The sequence below is a fragment of the Anomaloglossus baeobatrachus genome, unplaced genomic scaffold (genome assembly GCF_048569485.1).
Source record: "Anomaloglossus baeobatrachus isolate aAnoBae1 unplaced genomic scaffold, aAnoBae1.hap1 Scaffold_295, whole genome shotgun sequence".
NCBI classification, from domain to species: domain Eukaryota; kingdom Metazoa; phylum Chordata; class Amphibia; order Anura; family Aromobatidae; genus Anomaloglossus; species Anomaloglossus baeobatrachus.
The window spans coordinates 255,722-273,751 of record NW_027442392.1 but is presented as its reverse complement, the minus strand read 5'-3'; the positions used below and the strand labels follow the sequence as shown (position 1 = coordinate 273,751).

At 49.2% G+C, this 18,030-nt stretch overlaps 7 non-coding genes and 2 pseudogenes across 7 annotated transcripts; all 9 read right to left on the bottom strand.

Annotated features, from left to right (window-relative positions):
• Nucleotides 1–926: 926 nt before the first annotated feature.
• On the bottom strand, nt 927–1,117 carry LOC142267369 (U2 spliceosomal RNA). The gene has a single exon (XR_012733272.1). It is a non-coding gene; the product is annotated as a U2 spliceosomal RNA (small nuclear RNA).
• A 1,387-nt stretch (nt 1,118–2,504) lies between these two features.
• LOC142267368 (U2 spliceosomal RNA) lies at nt 2,505–2,695 on the bottom strand. Its single transcript, XR_012733271.1, has one exon. It is a non-coding gene; the product is annotated as a U2 spliceosomal RNA (small nuclear RNA).
• Nucleotides 2,696–4,082: 1,387 nt separating this feature from the next.
• LOC142267367 (U2 spliceosomal RNA) lies at nt 4,083–4,273 on the bottom strand. The gene has a single exon (XR_012733270.1). It is a non-coding gene; the product is annotated as a U2 spliceosomal RNA (small nuclear RNA).
• Nucleotides 4,274–5,660: 1,387 nt separating this feature from the next.
• Nucleotides 5,661–5,851, bottom strand: LOC142267366 (U2 spliceosomal RNA). Its single transcript, XR_012733269.1, has one exon. It is a non-coding gene; the product is annotated as a U2 spliceosomal RNA (small nuclear RNA).
• Nucleotides 5,852–7,238: 1,387 nt separating this feature from the next.
• On the bottom strand, nt 7,239–7,429 carry LOC142267363 (U2 spliceosomal RNA). Its single transcript, XR_012733267.1, has one exon. It is a non-coding gene; the product is annotated as a U2 spliceosomal RNA (small nuclear RNA).
• Nucleotides 7,430–8,816: 1,387 nt separating this feature from the next.
• On the bottom strand, nt 8,817–9,007 carry LOC142267362 (U2 spliceosomal RNA). The gene has a single exon (XR_012733266.1). It is a non-coding gene; the product is annotated as a U2 spliceosomal RNA (small nuclear RNA).
• Nucleotides 9,008–10,394: 1,387 nt separating this feature from the next.
• Nucleotides 10,395–10,585, bottom strand: LOC142267361 (U2 spliceosomal RNA). Its single transcript, XR_012733265.1, has one exon. It is a non-coding gene; the product is annotated as a U2 spliceosomal RNA (small nuclear RNA).
• Nucleotides 10,586–11,972: 1,387 nt separating this feature from the next.
• LOC142267416 (U2 spliceosomal RNA) lies at nt 11,973–12,177 on the bottom strand (annotated as a pseudogene).
• Nucleotides 12,178–17,605: 5,428 nt separating this feature from the next.
• On the bottom strand, nt 17,606–17,710 carry LOC142267504 (U2 spliceosomal RNA; annotated as a pseudogene).
• Between the last annotated feature and the right edge of the window lie 320 nt (nt 17,711–18,030).

Here is an 18,030-nt window from a genome sequence, read left to right as displayed (position 1 = left end):
GATTGCCCCCTCCTTCCACTAGCCCACCCTCCCACCCAAAGAACAACTTCTTCTGCGCAGCTTGTTTTCTAGGCAGCAGCGCTATTGTGATGTCATCGGGGGGCATTGTGACAAGCCGCCAGTGTTCCGTCTCTTCATGTTGTGCACAGTTCAAACGGAAAATACATCAACAGGCAGACTACAGAAAAGCTTACTATCAAAGGTTAGAGGGGGGCTTTCTCAGAGGGCTTTTTACAGTTTTTCTATTCCCAATTAGCCGTTTAAGTGTACTTATTGAAAGTAGTAATTCTTTCATAGGCCGCCCTTTCTTAGTATTTGACGTTCCTTATATTGCGGTATGAGGCTTCGCAGTAGGTTGCAAACATTCATCACCCATGACTGTCCCCAATTGAGCTCAGAAGCTCAATGTCTATCATGACCTCTCTTTTAGAATGTCCAAGAGCAAGCAAACTATTCCTCCAGGAGAGGGCGCCAACAGACTACTAAAGAGATCATCATTACTCAAAGAAAACCCCAAAAACCAATGCATGATAGGAATAAACAGGTAACTTTCTTTGGAGTGGAAGCGGAGAGATCGCACCAGATGCCAATTCTAGATCTTATCACACCTGTGGTCACTGCAGCAGCAGGTGAATCCACTTTGTCCAAAAGGGATCTATTCCATTCAATTGCAAATGATCTAGATAAGACAGAGAACTGCAGCACGGGGACATAGCCGAGTTGGTCAGGTTGAGTGGTGATGAGTTTGCTATTTGGATGAATAAAGAAAGTCAAAAGTGTGAAAGATAAAAAACAAAAGGAGGAAGTGTGAAAAGTGAATGGGCCAAATTGAGGTGCATATGAAGACGTATGCTTTCTTCCAATTCATTAAATCGGGCTAATATGAATCAGGTGAATTGAGTTCTGCTTTTGGAAACTGGGTTAAGAAGGGGTGCACCGTTCCTGGAGGTACTGCAATACCAGGTCAATGCGTGGAGTGGACAGAGCAAGCTCTTTTTCCATCTCCCTGTTCTAAAAATCCATTTAATATATGGTCCCCAGATAGGGGACGTATCAGATATTAAACTGATAAGAACAGATACTACACTTGATCTTAGCCAAAAGGCCGAGAAGCGATAACCAGAATTGGTTTGGGCCTCGAGTGGCACCCTGGCCTATGCCGGACACATCTTAGGGAGAGAGAGCGAGAGGGAGACAAACCCACGCCTACACAAGACATTTTGTCACCCAAGCCAACCCTTGAAAAGGCTGCTTTGCAGAGCAAAAACAAGAAGAATGGTGCGTTTTGCAGCCGCCGCCCACTGCAATGAATCTGAATAACTCCTCCTTTAGGGCGCAAGCAACTCCCCTCCCCCTTGCAGTCTTTCCAATTCACGATACAAAAAGACGGACAGGACAGGTTGCCTGACTTTCCGTCACTGCCACCCTTTGCCATCCTTACCCGTAGAAAGCCCTTTCATCATCCCCAAACCCTAATCTTTTCCCTTTCCTTCCCAGCCCCCAAACCCTGCCCTCTGTACCTTTCTCACCACCCGCTTCCCTTCTCCTGTCATCCCCCTACCACCCGGGAAAAAAAGAGATTGCCCCCTCCTTCCACTAGCCCACCCTCCCACCCAAAGAACAACTTCTTCTGCGCAGCTTGTTTTCTAGGCAGCAGCGCTATTGTGATGTCATCGGGGGGCATTGTGACAAGCCGCCAGTGTTCCGTCTCTTCATGTTGTGCACAGTTCAAACGGAAAATACATCAACAGGCAGACTACAGAAAAGCTTACTATCAAAGGTTAGAGGGGGGCTTTCTCAGAGGGCTTTTTACAGTTTTTCTATTCCCAATTAGCCGTTTAAGTGTACTTATTGAAAGTAGTAATTCTTTCATAGGCCGCCCTTTCTTAGTATTTGACGTTCCTTATATTGCGGTATGAGGCTTCGCAGTAGGTTGCAAACATTCATCACCCATGACTGTCCCCAATTGAGCTCAGAAGCTCAATGTCTATCATGACCTCTCTTTTAGAATGTCCAAGAGCAAGCAAACTATTCCTCCAGGAGAGGGCGCCAACAGACTACTAAAGAGATCATCATTACTCAAAGAAAACCCCAAAAACCAATGCATGATAGGAATAAACAGGTAACTTTCTTTGGAGTGGAAGCGGAGAGATCGCACCAGATGCCAATTCTAGATCTTATCACACCTGTGGTCACTGCAGCAGCAGGTGAATCCACTTTGTCCAAAAGGGATCTATTCCATTCAATTGCAAATGATCTAGATAAGACAGAGAACTGCAGCACGGGGACATAGCCGAGTTGGTCAGGTTGAGTGGTGATGAGTTTGCTATTTGGATGAATAAAGAAAGTCAAAAGTGTGAAAGATAAAAAACAAAAGGAGGAAGTGTGAAAAGTGAATGGGCCAAATTGAGGTGCATATGAAGACGTATGCTTTCTTCCAATTCATTAAATCGGGCTAATATGAATCAGGTGAATTGAGTTCTGCTTTTGGAAACTGGGTTAAGAAGGGGTGCACCGTTCCTGGAGGTACTGCAATACCAGGTCAATGCGTGGAGTGGACAGAGCAAGCTCTTTTTCCATCTCCCTGTTCTAAAAATCCATTTAATATATGGTCCCCAGATAGGGGACGTATCAGATATTAAACTGATAAGAACAGATACTACACTTGATCTTAGCCAAAAGGCCGAGAAGCGATAACCAGAATTGGTTTGGGCCTCGAGTGGCACCCTGGCCTATGCCGGACACATCTTAGGGAGAGAGAGCGAGAGGGAGACAAACCCACGCCTACACAAGACATTTTGTCACCCAAGCCAACCCTTGAAAAGGCTGCTTTGCAGAGCAAAAACAAGAAGAATGGTGCGTTTTGCAGCCGCCGCCCACTGCAATGAATCTGAATAACTCCTCCTTTAGGGCGCAAGCAACTCCCCTCCCCCTTGCAGTCTTTCCAATTCACGATACAAAAAGACGGACAGGACAGGTTGCCTGACTTTCCGTCACTGCCACCCTTTGCCATCCTTACCCGTAGAAAGCCCTTTCATCATTCCCAAACCCTAATCTTTTCCCTTTCCTTCCCAGCCCCCAAACCCTGCCCTCTGTACCTTTCTCACCACCCGCTTCCCTTCTCCTGTCATCCCCCTACCACCCGGGAAAAAAAGAGATTGCCCCCTCCTTCCACTAGCCCACCCTCCCACCCAAAGAACAACTTCTTCTGCGCAGCTTGTTTTCTAGGCAGCAGCGCTATTGTGATGTCATCGGGGGGCATTGTGACAAGCCGCCAGTGTTCCGTCTCTTCATGTTGTTCACAGTTCAAACGGAAAATACATCAACAGGCAGACTACAGAAAAGCTTACTATCAAAGGTTAGAGGGGGGCTTTCTCAGAGGGCTTTTTACAGTTTTTCTATTCCCAATTAGCCGTTTAAGTGTACTTATTGAAAGTAGTAATTCTTTCATAGGCCGCCCTTTCTTAGTATTTGACGTTCCTTATATTGCGGTATGAGGCTTCGCAGTAGGTTGCAAACATTCATCACCCATGACTGTCCCCAATTGAGCTCAGAAGCTCAATGTCTATCATGACCTCTCTTTTAGAATGTCCAAGAGCAAGCAAACTATTCCTCCAGGAGAGGGCGCCAACAGACTACTAAAGAGATCATCATTACTCAAAGAAAACCCCAAAAACCAATGCATGATAGGAATAAACAGGTAACTTTCTTTGGAGTGGAAGCGGAGAGATCGCACCAGATGCCAATTCTAGATCTTATCACACCTGTGGTCACTGCAGCAGCAGGTGAATCCACTTTGTCCAAAAGGGATCTATTCCATTCAATTGCAAATGATCTAGATAAGACAGAGAACTGCAGCACGGGGACATAGCCGAGTTGGTCAGGTTGAGTGGTGATGAGTTTGCTATTTGGATGAATAAAGAAAGTCAAAAGTGTGAAAGATAAAAAACAAAAGGAGGAAGTGTGAAAAGTGAATGGGCCAAATTGAGGTGCATATGAAGACGTATGCTTTCTTCCAATTCATTAAATCGGGCTAATATGAATCAGGTGAATTGAGTTCTGCATTTGGAAACTGGGTTAAGAAGGGGTGCACCGTTCCTGGAGGTACTGCAATACCAGGTCAATGCGTGGAGTGGACAGAGCAAGCTCTTTTTCCATCTCCCTGTTCTAAAAATCCATTTAATATATGGTCCCCAGATAGGGGACGTATCAGATATTAAACTGATAAGAACAGATACTACACTTGATCTTAGCCAAAAGGCCGAGAAGCGATAACCAGAATTGGTTTGGGCCTCGAGTGGCACCCTGGCCTATGCCGGACACATCTTAGGGAGAGAGAGCGAGAGGGAGACAAACCCACGCCTACACAAGACATTTTGTCACCCAAGCCAACCCTTGAAAAGGCTGCTTTGCAGAGCAAAAACAAGAAGAATGGTGCGTTTTGCAGCCGCCGCCCACTGCAATGAATCTGAATAACTCCTCCTTTAGGGCGCAAGCAACTCCCCTCCCCCTTGCAGTCTTTCCAATTCACGATACAAAAAGACGGACAGGACAGGTTGCCTGACTTTCCGTCACTGCCACCCTTTGCCATCCTTACCCGTAGAAAGCCCTTTCATCATCCCCAAACCCTAATCTTTTCCCTTTCCTTCCCAGCCCCCAAACCCTGCCCTCTGTACCTTTCTCACCACCCGCTTCCCTTCTCCTGTCATCCCCCTACCACCCGGGAAAAAAAGAGATTGCCCCCTCCTTCCACTAGCCCACCCTCCCACCCAAAGAACAACTTCTTCTGCGCAGCTTGTTTTCTAGGCAGCAGCGCTATTGTGATGTCATCGGGGGGCATTGTGACAAGCCGCCAGTGTTCCGTCTCTTCATGTTGTGCACAGTTCAAACGGAAAATACATCAACAGGCAGACTACAGAAAAGCTTACTATCAAAGGTTAGAGGGGGGCTTTCTCAGAGGGCTTTTTACAGTTTTTCTATTCCCAATTAGCCGTTTAAGTGTACTTATTGAAAGTAGTAATTCTTTCATAGGCCGCCCTTTCTTAGTATTTGACGTTCCTTATATTGCGGTATGAGGCTTCGCAGTAGGTTGCAAACATTCATCACCCATGACTGTCCCCAATTGAGCTCAGAAGCTCAATGTCTATCATGACCTCTCTTTTAGAATGTCCAAGAGCAAGCAAACTATTCCTCCAGGAGAGGGCGCCAACAGACTACTAAAGAGATCATCATTACTCAAAGAAAACCCCAAAAACCAATGCATGATAGGAATAAACAGGTAACTTTCTTTGGAGTGGAAGCGGAGAGATCGCACCAGATGCCAATTCTAGATCTTATCACACCTGTGGTCACTGCAGCAGCAGGTGAATCCACTTTGTCCAAAAGGGATCTATTCCATTCAATTGCAAATGATCTAGATAAGACAGAGAACTGCAGCACGGGGACATAGCCGAGTTGGTCAGGTTGAGTGGTGATGAGTTTGCTATTTGGATGAATAAAGAAAGTCAAAAGTGTGAAAGATAAAAAACAAAAGGAGGAAGTGTGAAAAGTGAATGGGCCAAATTGAGGTGCATATGAAGACGTATGCTTTCTTCCAATTCATTAAATCGGGCTAATATGAATCAGGTGAATTGAGTTCTGCTTTTGGAAACTGGGTTAAGAAGGGGTGCACCGTTCCTGGAGGTACTGCAATACCAGGTCAATGCGTGGAGTGGACAGAGCAAGCTCTTTTTCCATCTCCCTGTTCTAAAAATCCATTTAATATATGGTCCCCAGATAGGGGACGTATCAGATATTAAACTGATAAGAACAGATACTACACTTGATCTTAGCCAAAAGGCCGAGAAGCGATAACCAGAATTGGTTTGGGCCTCGAGTGGCACCCTGGCCTATGCCGGACACATCTTAGGGAGAGAGAGCGAGAGGGAGACAAACCCACGCCTACACAAGACATTTTGTCACCCAAGCCAACCCTTGAAAAGGCTGCTTTGCAGAGCAAAAACAAGAAGAATGGTGCGTTTTGCAGCCGCCGCCCACTGCAATGAATCTGAATAACTCCTCCTTTAGGGCGCAAGCAACTCCCCTCCCCCTTGCAGTCTTTCCAATTCACGATACAAAAAGACGGACAGGACAGGTTGCCTGACTTTCCGTCACTGCCACCCTTTGCCATCCTTACCCGTAGAAAGCCCTTTCATCATCCCCAAACCCTAATCTTTTCCCTTTCCTTCCCAGCCCCCAAACCCTGCCCTCTGTACCTTTCTCACCACCCGCTTCCCTTCTCCTGTCATCCCCCTACCACCCGGGAAAAAAAGAGATTGCCCCCTCCTTCCACTAGCCCACCCTCCCACCCAAAGAACAACTTCTTCTGCGCAGCTTGTTTTCTAGGCAGCAGCGCTATTGTGATGTCATCGGGGGGCATTGTGACAAGCCGCCAGTGTTCCGTCTCTTCATGTTGTGCACAGTTCAAACGGAAAATACATCAACAGGCAGACTACAGAAAAGCTTACTATCAAAGGTTAGAGGGGGGCTTTCTCAGAGGGCTTTTTACAGTTTTTCTATTCCCAATTAGCCGTTTAAGTGTACTTATTGAAAGTAGTAATTCTTTCATAGGCCGCCCTTTCTTAGTATTTGACGTTCCTTATATTGCGGTATGAGGCTTCGCAGTAGGTTGCAAACATTCATCACCCATGACTGTCCCCAATTGAGCTCAGAAGCTCAATGTCTATCATGACCTCTCTTTTAGAATGTCCAAGAGCAAGCAAACTATTCCTCCAGGAGAGGGCGCCAACAGACTACTAAAGAGATCATCATTACTCAAAGAAAACCCCAAAAACCAATGCATGATAGGAATAAACAGGTAACTTTCTTTGGAGTGGAAGCGGAGAGATCGCACCAGATGCCAATTCTAGATCTTATCACACCTGTGGTCACTGCAGCAGCAGGTGAATCCACTTTGTCCAAAAGGGATCTATTCCATTCAATTGCAAATGATCTAGATAAGACAGAGAACTGCAGCACGGGGACATAGCCGAGTTGGTCAGGTTGAGTGGTGATGAGTTTGCTATTTGGATGAATAAAGAAAGTCAAAAGTGTGAAAGATAAAAAACAAAAGGAGGAAGTGTGAAAAGTGAATGGGCCAAATTGAGGTGCATATGAAGACGTATGCTTTCTTCCAATTCATTAAATCGGGCTAATATGAATCAGGTGAATTGAGTTCTGCTTTTGGAAACTGGGTTAAGAAGGGGTGCACCGTTCCTGGAGGTACTGCAATACCAGGTCAATGCGTGGAGTGGACAGAGCAAGCTCTTTTTCCATCTCCCTGTTCTAAAAATCCATTTAATATATGGTCCCCAGATAGGGGACGTATCAGATATTAAACTGATAAGAACAGATACTACACTTGATCTTAGCCAAAAGGCCGAGAAGCGATAACCAGAATTGGTTTGGGCCTCGAGTGGCACCCTGGCCTATGCCGGACACATCTTAGGGAGAGAGAGCGAGAGGGAGACAAACCCACGCCTACACAAGACATTTTGTCACCCAAGCCAACCCTTGAAAAGGCTGCTTTGCAGAGCAAAAACAAGAAGAATGGTGCGTTTTGCAGCCGCCGCCCACTGCAGTGAATCTGAATAACTCCTCCTTTAGGGCGCAAGCAACTCCCCTCCCCCTTGCAGTCTTTCCAATTCACGATACAAAAAGACGGACAGGACAGGTTGCCTGACTTTCCGTCACTGCCACCCTTTGCCATCCTTACCCGTAGAAAGCCCTTTCATCATCCCCAAACCCTAATCTTTTCCCTTTCCTTCCCAGCCCCCAAACCCTGCCCTCTGTACCTTTCTCACCACCCGCTTCCCTTCTCCTGTCATCCCCCTACCACCCGGGAAAAAAAGAGATTGCCCCCTCCTTCCACTAGCCCACCCTCCCACCCAAAGAACAACTTCTTCTGCGCAGCTTGTTTTCTAGGCAGCAGCGCTATTGTGATGTCATCGGGGGGCATTGTGACAAGCCGCCAGTGTTCCGTCTCTTCATGTTGTGCACAGTTCAAACGGAAAATACATCAACAGGCAGACTACAGAAAAGCTTACTATCAAAGGTTAGAGGGGGGCTTTCTCAGAGGGCTTTTTACAGTTTTTCTATTCCCAATTAGCCGTTTAAGTGTACTTATTGAAAGTAGTAATTCTTTCATAGGCCGCCCTTTCTTAGTATTTGACTTTCCTTATATTGCGGTATGAGGCTTCGCAGTAGGTTGCAAACATTCATCACCCATGACTGTCCCCAATTGAGCTCAGAAGCTCAATGTCTATCATGACCTCTCTTTTAGAATGTCCAAGAGCAAGCAAACTATTCCTCCAGGAGAGGGCGCCAACAGACTACTAAAGAGATCATCATTACTCAAAGAAAACCCCAAAAACCAATGCATGATAGGAATAAACAGGTAACTTTCTTTGGAGTGGAAGCGGAGAGATCGCACCAGATGCCAATTCTAGATCTTATCACACCTGTGGTCACTGCAGCAGCAGGTGAATCCACTTTGTCCAAAAGGGATCTATTCCATTCAATTGCAAATGATCTAGATAAGACAGAGAACTGCAGCACGGGGACATAGCCGAGTTGGTCAGGTTGAGTGGTGATGAGTTTGCTATTTGGATGAATAAAGAAAGTCAAAAGTGTGAAAGATAAAAAACAAAAGGAGGAAGTGTGAAAAGTGAATGGGCCAAATTGAGGTGCATATGAAGACGTATGCTTTCTTCCAATTCATTAAATCGGGCTAATATGAATCAGGTGAATTGAGTTCTGCTTTTGGAAACTGGGTTAAGAAGGGGTGCACCGTTCCTGGAGGTACTGCAATACCAGGTCAATGCGTGGAGTGGACAGAGCAAGCTCTTTTTCCATCTCCCTGTTCTAAAAATCCATTTAATATATGGTCCCCAGATAGGGGACGTATCAGATATTAAACTGATAAGAACAGATACTACACTTGATCTTAGCCAAAAGGCCGAGAAGCGATAACCAGAATTGGTTTGGGCCTCGAGTGGCACCCTGGCCTATGCCGGACACATCTTAGGGAGAGAGAGCGAGAGGGAGACAAACCCACGCCTACACAAGACATTTTGTCACCCAAGCCAACCCTTGAAAAGGCTGCTTTGCAGAGCAAAAACAAGAAGAATGGTGCGTTTTGCAGCCGCCGCCCACTGCAATGAATCTGAATAACTCCTCCTTTAGGGCGCAAGCAACTCCCCTCCCCCTTGCAGTCTTTCCAATTCACGATACAAAAAGACGGACAGGACAGGTTGCCTGACTTTCCGTCACTGCCACCCTTTGCCATCCTTACCCGTAGAAAGCCCTTTCATCATCCCCAAACCCTAATCTTTTCCCTTTCCTTCCCAGCCCCCAAACCCTGCCCTCTGTACCTTTCTCACCACCCGCTTCCCTTCTCCTGTCATCCCCCTACCACCCGGGAAAAAAAGAGATTGCCCCCTCCTTCCACTAGCCCACCCTCCCACCCAAAGAACAACTTCTTCTGCGCAGCTTGTTTTCTAGGCAGCAGCGCTATTGTGATGTCATCGGGGGGCATTGTGACAAGCCGCCAGTGTTCCGTCTCTTCATGTTGTGCACAGTTCAAACGGAAAATACATCAACAGGCAGACTACAGAAAAGCTTACTATCAAAGGTTAGAGGGGGGCTTTCTCAGAGGGCTTTTTACAGTTTTTCTATTCCCAATTAGCCGTTTAAGTGTACTTATTGAAAGTAGTAATTCTTTCATAGGCCGCCCTTTCTTAGTATTTGACGTTCCTTATATTGCGGTATGAGGCTTCGCAGTAGGTTGCAAACATTCATCACCCATGACTGTCCCCAATTGAGCTCAGAAGCTCAATGTCTATCATGACCTCTCTTTTAGAATGTCCAAGAGCAAGCAAACTATTCCTCCAGGAGAGGGCGCCAACAGACTACTAAAGAGATCATCATTACTCAAAGAAAACCCCAAAAACCAATGCATGATAGGAATAAACAGGTAACTTTCTTTGGAGTGGAAGCGGAGAGATCGCACCAGATGCCAATTCTAGATCTTATCACACCTGTGGTCACTGCAGCAGCAGGTGAATCCACTTTGTCCAAAAGGGATCTATTCCATTCAATTGCAAATGATCTAGATAAGACAGAGAACTGCAGCACGGGGACATAGCCGAGTTGGTCAGGTTGAGTGGTGATGAGTTTGCTATTTGGATGAATAAAGAAAGTCAAAAGTGTGAAAGATAAAAAACAAAAGGAGGAAGTGTGAAAAGTGAATGGGCCAAATTGAGGTGCATATGAAGACGTATGCTTTCTTCCAATTCATTAAATCGGGCTAATATGAATCAGGTGAATTGAGTTCTGCTTTTGGAAACTGGGTTAAGAAGGGGTGCACCGTTCCTGGAGGTACTGCAATACCAGGTCAATGCGTGGAGTGGACAGAGCAAGCTCTTTTTCCATCTCCCTGTTCTAAAAATCCATTTAATATATGGTCCCCAGATAGGGGACGTATCAGATATTAAACTGATAAGAACAGATACTACACTTGATCTTAGCCAAAAGGCCGAGAAGCGATAACCAGAATTGGTTTGGGCCTCGAGTGGCACCCTGGCCTATGCCGGACACATCTTAGGGAGAGAGAGCGAGAGGGAGACAAACCCACGCCTACACAAGACATTTTGTCACCCAAGCCAACCCTTGAAAAGGCTGCTTTGCAGAGCAAAAACAAGAAGAATGGTGCGTTTTGCAGCCGCCGCCCACTGCAATGAATCTGAATAACTCCTCCTTTAGGGCGCAAGCAACTCCCCTCCCCCTTGCAGTCTTTCCAATTCACGATACAAAAAGACGGACAGGACAGGTTGCCTGACTTTCCGTCACTGCCACCCTTTGCCATCCTTACCCGTAGAAAGCCCTTTCATCATCCCCAAACCCTAATCTTTTCCCTTTCCTTCCCAGCCCCCAAACCCTGCCCTCTGTACCTTTCTCACCACCCGCTTCCCTTCTCCTGTCATCCCCCTACCACCCGGGAAAAAAAGAGATTGCCCCCTCCTTCCACTAGCCCACCCTCCCACCCAAAGAACAACTTCTTCTGCGCAGCTTGTTTTCTAGGCAGCAGCGCTATTGTGATGTCATCGGGGGGCATTGTGACAAGCCGCCAGTGTTCCGTCTCTTCATGTTGTGCACAGTTCAAACGGAAAATACATCAACAGGCAGACTACAGAAAAGTTTACTATCAAAGGTTAGAGGGGGGCTTTCTCAGAGGGCTTTTTACAGTTTTTCTATTCCCAATTAGCCGTTTAAGTGTACTTATTGAAAGTAGTAATTCTTTCATAGGCCGCCCTTTCTTAGTATTTGACGTTCCTTATATTGCGGTATGAGGCTTCGCAGTAGGTTGCAAACATTCATCACCCATGACTGTCCCCAATTGAGCTCAGAAGCTCAATGTCTATCATGACCTCTCTTTTAGAATGTCCAAGAGCAAGCAAACTATTCCTCCAGGAGAGGGCGCCAACAGACTACTAAAGAGATCATCATTACTCAAAGAAAACCCCAAAAACCAATGCATGATAGGAATAAACAGGTAACTTTCTTTGGAGTGGAAGCGGAGAGATCGCACCAGATGCCAATTCTAGATCTTATCACACCTGTGGTCACTGCAGCAGCAGGTGAATCCACTTTGTCCAAAAGGGATCTATTCCATTCAATTGCAAATGATCTAGATAAGACAGAGAACTGCAGCACGGGGACATAGCCGAGTTGGTCAGGTTGAGTGGTGATGAGTTTGCTATTTGGATGAATAAAGAAAGTCAAAAGTGTGAAAGATAAAAAACAAAAGGAGGAAGTGTGAAAAGTGAATGGGCCAAATTGAGGTGCATATGAAGACGTATGCTTTCTTCCAATTCATTAAATCGGGCTAATATGAATCAGGTGAATTGAGTTCTGCTTTTGGAAACTGGGTTAAGAAGGGGTGCACCGTTCCTGGAGGTACTGCAATACCAGGTCAATGCGTGGAGTGGACAGAGCAAGCTCTTTTTCCATCTCCCTGTTCTAAAAATCCATTTAATATATGGTCCCCAGATAGGGGACGTATCAGATATTAAACTGATAAGAACAGATTTTTTGATTTAACAGCATCTTTATTATCATGCACTACTCACAAAAAGGTAACAAACCGTGTACAGTGCCGCAGCCCCGTACACACAGAAATATACAATCCTTCTTACATAGCCATAGAGTACGACGCACTAAACTATACATCACGCTCCTATGCTTATCCATAACACTCAAGCTGAAAGAAAAAGTTAGACAATAAATAACGACGAACCGGCGATTGGGGGATGGGGGTAGGGGAAAAGGGGGATAGGGTGGGGAAATCACAGGCCCGAAGCTTTATTGAAAGACGCACATAACGGGAAAAGGAGGGAGGGGGCATGGAAGAGGTCTAAACCTCCTCCTCGGCGCTGTCGTCTGGACTGTCCATGATGGAATAGTCTCTGAGCAGGCTGTGGATCAGCCTGCGGCAATCCTGGATAGACATCCTCTCCCTCTTCAAGATGAGCCGGTTCCTGGCGACCCAAATAGCGTCCTTAAAGCAGTTCATAAGGCGCCAAGCCTCCTGGATGGCTCCAACGGTGTGAGTCCCAGGGAAGAGTCCATAAAGTACGGAATGGTACGATAGGCTCCCTCTGGGGACGGAGTTCCTCAGGTCATCCTCCAGGGCAACCAACAGGCGCTGTGCGAAACGGCAGTCCCAAAAGGCGTGCAGCGATGTTTCCTCCACGAAGGGGCACCTTGGGCAGTACCGGGTTTTGCACAGGTTCCGGGCGTGCATGAATGACCGGACGGGCAGTCCGCCCTGTATCGCCATCCATGACAAGTCCTTGTGCCCGTTGGTCAATCCAGCCGATGACACGTTTGTCCAAACAGTCTCCAGTGTGTCGTGATGAAGTCCTGGAATGTTCTCCATTTCGTCCTTGGCTCTGATGAGTTTGTGGATAGTCTTTGGCTTCCACAAATCAGGCTTGAGTCCCTCCAGTTGGTGTTCCCTCACAAACCGAACCACGTCTCCGTAGAACCATGGCGCCGTCCAGTTGTAGGGGAAGGAGCTGTCCCACTTGTCCCAGCCTAACCGTCTCCAAAGGGGGAGCAGGAAGAAGCGAGACATGGACCCACCCGCGGAACCTCTCTTGACTCGCAGAGTTCGGCGAACGCAGTCACATACGAAGGAGGATCGCAGGAGGGTGGGGATATCGGGTACGCCCTTTCCACCCTTGCGAGGATCCTTGTACATGATGCTCCGCTTTACTCTGTCCATCTTGGATCCCCAGACAAAACGAAACACCGTCCTGGTAATGGCCCTGCACACGGTGGCAAGGGGGGGCCAGGCCTGGGCCGTGTACTGCAGCACGGGCAGTACCTCGTTACGCAGGACCAGTGCTTTGCCCTCACAGGTGAGGCGTCTGAGGCTCCACAGACCGATCCGTTGGGTGATCTTGGTCAAGCGTTCCTCCCAGGACTTGAGGGCTGCTCCTTCCTTCCCGAACCACACTCCAAGAACCTTGATGAAATCCGGCTGGATGCTGAAAGGGAAGGGGGCGGAAGAGGCCGGCTGCCAGTCCCCGAAGAGCATGGCTTCCGACTTCCCGCAGTTGACTTTGGCTCCCGAAGCCCGTCCGAAGGTCTCACAGGTCTGGACGAGGGTGTCGACTGAGCGCCGGTCCGCGCAGAAGACGGTCACGTCGTCCATGTAGAGCGAGCACTTGACCTCGAAGCGTTCTGGTCCTGGTGCGGTGATCCCTCTGATCTCTCCATTCCGCCGGATAGCCTCTGCAAAGAGTTCTATAACACAAACAAAAAGAAGAGGTGACAGAGGACAGCCTTGTCTGACCCCTGAGAGGACCGGGAAGGGGTCAGTCTTCCAGCCGTTTACCAACACCGAGCTGTGAATATCAAAATACATTAGTTGGACATACAAACAAAACATGTTACCCAAACCTAACCTGTGCAGAGCTTTGCCCAGGAACTCATGGGAAACACGGTCGAAGGCCTTTTCCTGATCCAACGAGATCAGGGCTGCGTGCACCCGGCGGGCTTTGATGTACTCGACCGTGTCCCGCATGAGAGCCAGGCTGTCTGCGATGCGACGTCCGGGGATGCCGCAGGTCTGATCCGGGTGGATGATCCGTCCGATAACCGTCTTCAGTCTCGTTGCCATCGTCTTGGCCAGGATCTTGTAGTCGACATTCAGAAGGGTGATGGGACGCCAATTCTTCAGGTCGCACCTCTCTCCTTTACGCTTGTACAGGATCGTGACCATTCCTTCCCTCAGAGATGGAGGCATTCTGCCCTCCGCCACCATCTCCTCATACAGCCCTAACAGGTCCGGACAGATTAGGTCTCCCAGCGCTACATAGAGCTCTGCTGGGAGGCCGTCACTGCCCGGTGTCCTGCCAGAACTAAAGGATTTGGCGGCCGAGAGCAGCTCGTCCACCGTCAGAGGAACGTCCATGGCCGCCGCGTCTGCAGGGTCAAGATGGTTAGTGATACCTGACAGGAACTTATCGGCGGCCTCGGGGTCAGTAGTCTTGCGGGCGTAGAGTTCGCTGTAGAAGTCGCTGACGACCTTCATCACATTCTCTTTCCCGCGTCGTATGCTTCCACTCTCGTCTCGTAGTTCATTCATGGGCGTGTGACCGGCGTGGAGTTTCCTGAAAAAGAACGAGTTACATTTCTCACCCTTCTCCAGGTTCTCCACTTTGGAACGGAAGACAATTCGCTCGGACTCCTCCTCGAAGTGCCTTTTCAGGCTCCTCTTAGTCTCCTCCAGCTCCTCTCTCACGTCCCAGCCGCATCGAAGAAGGTCCTGCAGGGAACGCAGCTCACGCTGGAGTCTCCTGAAGTCCCTCCTCTTCAGACACGCCTGTTGTTGACTCTTTGCCTGAAAGAAGAAACGGAACTCGAGTTTAACGTATTCCCACCAGTCAGAAACAGACTGGAAGCCCGCCTTGTAGGCCCGCCACGTGGAGTAGGCAGCTCTAAGCTCCTCCAGAATCTCACCCTTTTCCAGCAGAGAGCAGTTCAGCTTCCAGGAGCCCGGGCCAATGGGGAAGCCATGGCCCAGCACACCTTGAAAGTGAATGGCTCTGTGGTCAGAGAAGAAGCAGGGGACCATCGAGTGCCCACTCCGCCCAACCGCCCGAGAGGTAAACACAAAGTCAATCCTGGAACGCAGCGAGCCATCGGATCGGCACCATGAATAGTTCACGGATCCGTGTCCGATGGAGCCAACAACGTCCACAAGAGAGGCTTCGGTCACCATCTCAATGAGCAGTTTGGATGTGACGTCCAACTTGGCAGCCGTTCCAGAACTGCGTCCATCCTCCTCAATTGGGCAGTTGAAATCCCCGGCCATCACTACCGTCCTGGCGGTAGCGAGCTGAGGGCGCAGGGCTTGGAGGAGCTCCAGTCGATCGCTCTTCACAGGAGAAGCATACACATTGATGAACCTGACAGGTTCTCCCGCCCAGGTGCCATCCACGAGCAGTAACCTGCCGCAGACGATTTCCTGAACAGAGTCCAATGTGAAGGCGCTTCCCCTGATCAGCACGGCGACCCCCGCGGACCTACAGTCGCCCCCGCCAGACCAGTAGGATGGGCCATGGGTCCACTCCCTGGCCAGATGGTTGAAGGACCTAGAGGAGGGAAGGGAGCATTCCTGCAGGAAAAATACATCACTAGACTGAGTGTTAAGGAACGCAAAAATTGTCTGACGTCGGAACTTGTCTCTGATGCTCCTAACATTAATGGAAAAGATGTTAATGTTAGCAGTCATTGGAGGAAAGAGAAAGTTAGAGCAGGCGGTGTGCCTTAGTTACCACTCCGGTCGGGCGGTTCTTCCTCTTTGGCACCTGCTGGTAAGGGTATCTCCAGCAGACCCTCTTCTTCTAGCTGCTCGAGCAGGGATGGTGCCTCAGTGGCTTCCGACTCCTCCATTTCTTCTTCGGCCACAAGGGACTCCACCATCTGCTCCAACACGTCCGGTTCTGGGAGGAGGCCATCCTCCTCTTCCTGGGGTGGATTGGGGTCCACAATGAACAGCTTGGAAGGTTCTGCGACAGGACTATCTTCCACCTTCCTTTTCCTTTGGCCTGTACCTGAGGAGACAAGAGCTGGAAAATCCTCCTCGGTGAAAAGTGCAAGAGTGCTGAGGCCCTCTGCTCTCATGGTCTGGGGAGGGAGAGTGGGCTTTGGGGGGGGGGTGAGGAGACCAACTGAGGAGTAGGGAAATGAGGTGGAGGTAGTGGAATCCTCAGTAGGGTTGGCCGGGGGGGGAGGGGTTTGGACAGGGGTGACAGGGGGGGGGACCAGGGAGGGGGCCACAGTTTTCTTACCCTTCTTTTCCCTGGACTCCGTGGCTGCTGGGGCATCGGCTGGAGCCACGGTCGCCGGGTTCTTGGCCGCCTTGTCCTTGGCCTCTGTGGCCTTGGTCGTAGCTGCCTTGGTCGACGAAGCTGTGACTACCCGATACTGGGTCGCCGCGGCAACCCTTGCCCAGGATTTCTCCCGCTGTGGGCAGTCCTTGTAAAGGTGGTCCGCCTGTCCACATAGGTTGCAAGTCTTCTTCTTTGGGCAGTCCTTGGAGCTGTGTCCTGTCACCCGGCAAACCCTGCAGGCGTCCTCCTTGCAGGTCTTCATCGAATGCCCTTTCCCGCCACATTTCCTGCAGTTGTGTGGCATGTCCGGGTAGTAGATGAGACCAAAGGAGTTTCCCAGAGAGAATGTCGGGGGCAGGTGCTGGAGACCATCCTCGGATGCTGGTTCCCTGTAGAGTCGAACGGTTACTGACCACTTACCCGTCCAGAATCCGTTGCCGTTAAGGATGTGGGATGGCTCCCTCACCACTGTGCAGAGACGTCCCAGGAACGTGGAGATGTCTCTTCCTGGGGTGTGCGGGTTCCGCATGGAGACCGTGATCCTCTTCTCATCCCTCTGTATAGGACAGGATCCTAAAAAAGAATGAAAAGGGGAGTCCGGCATCGCTGCGTTCATCGCCTCCCAGTATCTCCTGCAGGCATTCACCGTGGCAAAGGTTACCAGAAAAATGCCAGTCATGAAGGTCTGGACACTCAGGGTTTCCGCCCTGGAGAAGCCCTGATCCAGAATCATCTTCTTGCAGAACACGTCGCTGGACATGTCCGGCAACCTACCATCCACCGCCTTTAGCTTCAGGGCGACCGTCTGCCGCATCCAAGGCTCCAGGGTTGGAGCCTTTTCAGGCGGCGTCCGGGCTCCCTCCGGCTGGCTGGCGTCGGAGGTAGGGGCCTCTTGGGCCGAAGAAGCCTCTGGATGAGCCTTCCTGGAGGTCCCTGGGTCCTGAGCCTTCTTGGCTGCCTTCTCTGGCTTGCTTGCCATGGCTGGTTCCTGCTTGAGTTCCCGGAGCTGGATCTTGGATTCTTCTCCGGGTGTCTTCTCCCGCTGTGTTCCTCCTCGAAGTTCCTCTGGTCTCCCCAAGTCTTCTCCGAGCCTTCGTCTTCTTGCTTCTTTCTGCCAAGCTCTTCTTCCGTCCGATCTCCCTCTTCCGGTCTCGGCTGGGCTTTGGAGCTCGTCTCCCTGATCGTATCTCGTCAAGTGTAGCTAGCTCAGTTTGTTCTGATAAGAACAGATACTACACTTGATCTTAGCCAAAAGGCCGAGAAGCGATAACCAGAATTGGTTTGGGCCTCGAGTGGCACCCTGGCCTATGCCGGACACATCTTAGGGAGAGAGAGCGAGAGGGAGACAAACCCACGCCTACACAAGACATTTTGTCACCCAAGCCAACCCTTGAAAAGGCTGCTTTGCAGAGCAAAAACAAGAAGAATGGTGCGTTTTGCAGCCGCCGCCCACTGCAATGAATCTGAATAACTCCTCCTTTAGGGCGCAAGCAACTCCCCTCCCCCTTGCAGTCTTTCCAATTCACGATACAAAAAGACGGACAGGACAGGTTGCCTGACTTTCCGTCACTGCCACCCTTTGCCATCC